At 37.8% G+C, this 4,871-nt stretch overlaps 1 long non-coding RNA gene across 1 annotated transcript in view; it reads left to right on the plus strand.

The window, feature by feature from the left end:
- LOC144458216 (uncharacterized) overlaps positions 1–4,871 on the plus strand; it is a 31,580-nt gene that overhangs the window by 11,961 nt on the left and 14,748 nt on the right. Inside the window, exon 2 of the long non-coding RNA XR_013487796.1 lies at positions 1,699–1,793. This is a non-coding gene — a long non-coding RNA (uncharacterized LOC144458216). The remainder of the gene's footprint in view (positions 1–1,698; positions 1,794–4,871) is intronic.

A 4,871-nucleotide genomic window follows, 5' to 3' on the forward strand; every position in this document is an offset into this window, starting at 1 on the left:
TATTTTCATCCAGGTCATGCCCACTAACTGTTACTGCCCCACAGGACTTTGCCTTGGGCTCTTGTCTCTTTCCCCTCTATACTATTTCACATATTGATTTCATTAACTCCCATAGATTCAAATATCATCTCTATGCTGATGGTTCTCAGATTTATTTATACAGTCCTAATTTCTGCTGACCTCCAGTCTGACAGCTAGGCAGGCTCAAACTTCTTGTTTTGAATTGGATGTCCCATAGTCATCTTAAACTCAACATGTTCAAAACAATCCAGTATCTTTCCCCTCAGATCCTCTCCCATTCAGAACTTCCCTTTTATATCATCATCCTCCCCAATATCCCAGGCCCAAAAAGAGGCAAAAATTGGCTTGATGCCAGGAAGAGCGCGCTGATAATTCAAGCTATCCAAGAGTGAAATGTACTGTCTCAAGAAGTGGTGAGGTTCCTCTTTTTAGAGGTCTTCAAGAAAAGACTGAATGACCCCTCGTTGGGTATAGGTTGGATTCAAGGTCTGCCTCATTTTCAAATTCTTTGAAGTTCCCCATGTTTGATGATAAGCATCTTGAGGGCAGGGACATGTCTTTGTTGTCTTTATGTCTTTCACAATGTAGTAGGCATTTATTAAATATTTTGTTGAATAAATATCGTATGCTAACAGTTGGTTGTTGTCCTTCATTCTCTGAAGAGGATCAAAATGACATCACTATATTACAGTCAAGTTATAGTGTGTCTGACTGTGGCTAATCAAACCAGTAAGAGCTCGGAATGCTCTGTCACAGGTTGACTACAAATAGTCAGTGTGAACATTTGGAGTGGATTCTCTAAACTTGCACATCTTATGTTTCTTTTGAGCTACTTCAATTCTGCTTCGCTCATAGAGCACAGCACCTTCTCTGATGTAGGCATGCCATGCTGGATGGTCCTGTGCCAGTGTCTCCCATGTCACACACTCAATTCCAAAGTTCTTAAGAGAGACCTTGAGAGTGTCCTTATATCACTTCTTCTGACTACCATGTGAACACTTGCTCATACAGGGCAAGTGCCCACATATGCTAACAGAATATTTAGTTTAAGGGGCAGCTAGGTGGCTCAGTGGATAGAGCTCTGGCCTTGGAGTCAGGAGGACCTGAGTTCAAATCCAACCTCAGACACATAACACTCACTACCTGTGTGACTGTGGGCAAGTCACTTAGCCCCAATTGCCCTCACAAACAAAACAAAACAAAGAATATTTAGTTTAAGCACTATGTGTGTTAATACTTAAATTTTTTTTGTTTTGTTTGCAAAGCAGTTAAACATTTATTTCGAGGCAACTAGGAGGCACAGTGGAGAGAGTGTTTTGCTTGGAGTCAGAAGACCTGAGTTCAAATCCCACCTCAGTCACTTACTAGCTGTGTGACCCTAGGCAACCTCTGCCTCATTTTCCTCATCTGTAAAATGAAGATAATAATAGCACCTGTCCCCAGGTTTGTTGTGAGAATCAAATGAAATAATAATTGTAAAGCACTTAGCATAGTACTTAGTACATAGTAAATGCTATATATATGTTAGTTATTATTATTATTAAAGATCCTACAAATATTAAATATTTCTTTTCCTTTTGGTACAGAAGGAGTATTTCCTTTGGTAGAAAAGGTCGGAGAGGGAAAGTCACTGCTAAAACAATAACTTTATTTGAAAACCTTTTCCATTGTCCATAGGAGGGAGGATAACTTTTCTGGCTCAAACAAAGATGAGAAAAGTGGAAAAAAAAATCACAAGCTCTGGAGGGATATTTATGAGAAGGTCATAATCGGTAAGTGACACCACTTTTAATGAGAAATCCTGTTTGATTTTTCCCTTTCATGTTTATATTGACTTATCTCTGTGAGCCCTCTCTTTTCCTCCCCACCCCATTTCCCTCTTCTCAGTTTCTCTGTTACTGTCAAGGGCACCATCATCTTCCCAGTACCCCGGGATCACAACCTAGGTGTAATCCTCAACTCCCCACTCACTTCACATATCCAGTCTGTTGCCAATTCCTGTCCTTTTTAACCTTTGCAACGTTTTTTGTACATCCTCTTCTTACCTTAGACACAGACTCCACCTTGCTGGAGGCTCTCATCACTTATTCTTAGATTACTGTAATTGTAGTATGTAATTTGGTTGGTCTCCCTATCCCAGGGAGATTCTCCATTCAGCTATTAAATTAATTTTTCTAAAGCACAGGTCTGACTATGTAGTTCCCCTACTCAATACATTTTGGTGACTATTACCTCCATGATCAAATATAAAATTCTTTGGCATTTAAAGCTTTTTATAGCCTAGTCCCTATTTACTTTCCATTCTTCTTATATTTTATTTCCTTATGTTCCATGCACAAGAAACTGCATTTCCCACCTCTACACCTTTTCATTGGCTGTTGTGCCTCATACCTAGCATGCTCTCCTTCCTTATCTCTGCCTCCTTTAAGACTCAGCTCAGAAACTCTCTTCTGAAAAGGGATTTTCCTGGTTCTTATCCCACCCTACCCCCAAATTTCCATATATCAATATCTATCTATCTTTTGTGTGTGCGTAATTGTTTTCATACTGTCTCCCCCATTAGCATGTGAACTCCTTGAGGGCAGGGTCTTTTTTCTGCCTTTCTGTTCCAAATAACTTAGCACAGTGCCTGGCACTGATAAGCACTTAAAAAAGGTTTTTTGACTTCTTGAATGATACTGTCAAAAAGCCAGATTGCAAGAGGTTTGGAAGAGAGTGAAAGGAGAAGTGGAGAAACTGAGTGTAGTTAGCTTTCTCAAAGAGTTTAACAGAGAAAGGGAGAAAAGATTTAGGGCTGTAGCTGGCAGGAATAGTTAGATCAAGTGAAATCCAACACTGCATATCCCAGAGGAGAGTTGTAAACTTTCCTGAGTTCAAATCTGGTCTCAGACACTTACTAGCTGTGTGCCCCTGGACAAGTCCTTTAACTTTCTTTGCCTCAGTTTCCTTATCTGTAAAATGAGCTGGAGAAGGAAATGGCAAACTACTCCAGCATCTTTACCAAGAACACCCCAGATGGGGTCATGAAGAGCTGGATATGACTGAAACGACTGAACAACTTCCCGACTCAAAATCTTGAATTCTATCCACTAAGCTATTATTTCTTCAAAAGTTTTTATTACTTTCTTTTGTTCTTACATTACTTTCATTTCCCAGGATATCCTTCTCATTTCCCTTAGAGAGCCATCTCTTATAACAAAGAATCAAGATGAAATTTTAAAAGTTCTGAAATACTAACCAGCCCATTAATCAAGCCTGTTTTTAGCATCCATAGTTTCTACCTCTGCAAAGAAAGGTGGGTGGCCCATTTTCTCATCTCCTTTTCTGGGCCAAGCTGGGTTATTAATAATTAGTGTTCAGTTTTGATTTCTTTTGTCTGAATTTTCCATTTGCATATTTGTAGTCATTGCATATGCTGTTTTCCTGGTTCTGTTTATTTCACTTTGCATCAGTTCATATCTTTTCATCCTTCTTTGAACTCCTTGTACTGTTTCTTATGTTAAGAGTCCATTACATTCATCTATCATAATTTGTTTAGCAACTCCCTAATTGATGAGCATCTTTGGTTCTAGTTTTCTGCTATTACACAAAGGGCTACTAAAAATATCTTGTTGCATATTGAAACCTTTCTACTTTGTACTTCTTGAAGTATATGCCTAATAGTGGGATCACTGGGTCTGAGGGTGACATGAAGGACTGTACCTTCTTTAGCTTCTTGCAGGAATTCTATTATTTTCATTTTCCTACTTAAGATAAAAGGCAGAAAACAGAAAAGTTCTAGCAGCCTTATTACTATCTTGTGATAACTTTAAGTTTACAAAGTACCAAAAATGTACTACATTTATATTTCTCTATAAAACAAACTCTAATCTGGCATTCTACCATCAGAACTTTATTATTCTTAGTAATTCAAAGTAGCATTCCATTTTTTTTGCATATTTTCAAATTGAATATTTGCAATATTTGCAGAAATGAAATCTGGGGGGAAATGGTAGAGAGTAAAACAGATTACAAATCTTTCTTATATTTCCTGATGTGGTAGATCTGGACTTCAAAATAGTATGCCCTACCCTAATTCCTACTTCTCCGATACACAGATACCATTTCTAAATAGCACAGGATTTAAAAATCTTTGCAAAGCATTTTGACAACAGGTGTCATTTCCGAGAAGAAGAAACCAAGTCACAGAGGTTAAGTGACTTGCCTAACTACAGTAAGACAGTAAACAACATCTGTGACTGGAATTGGTCTTCAGATTTCCCCTGATGTTTCCCTGAGACCACATTTAACATTTTTGTGACTCCAAACACCAAATACCTTTTAATTTTCATATCTCCTGACTTCAAATATCTTGGCTCTTTAAAGTCCACTAAAATTCAAACAAGCTCTGAAATAAAATAAATCAAAAAGTAGAAGTACAGGGGTGGTGATGGAGAAATTATGGCATTTCCCTCCAGTTAATGTTTCAAGGCATGTTTCATCAATATGGGCTAATTTTGAATTACTGCGGGCTGGAAATGTGATTTCTAATAATGAATTCATTTTTAGCAAAATTCTATGACAACAAAACTTAGGTGTTCTTTGGTACTTGTTCTAATGGTTTACATGCATATACTAAATGGAGAAAACAGGGTTATACACAAAGCCTGAAGAAGCACAAGTTTTCCATTATGGCCCTGCTGGCTGTTCAAAGGGGCAAGTTGCTTGGTCTTTCTCTGCTGAGTTTCCTTAGCTGTAGTAACTTATACCAACTGACATGTATCGATTAGAACATACATTAAAAATCATTGGTTTTGGTTACAAAGTAAGTAAATTTCAGACTCAGATATTAAGACTTAAAATTCAATGAG

This window comes from Phascolarctos cinereus, unplaced genomic scaffold, assembly GCF_003287225.1.
Source record: "Phascolarctos cinereus isolate Bilbo 61053 unplaced genomic scaffold, phaCin_HiC Scaffold_726;HRSCAF=1367, whole genome shotgun sequence".
Taxonomy (NCBI): Eukaryota; Metazoa; Chordata; class Mammalia; order Diprotodontia; family Phascolarctidae; genus Phascolarctos; species Phascolarctos cinereus.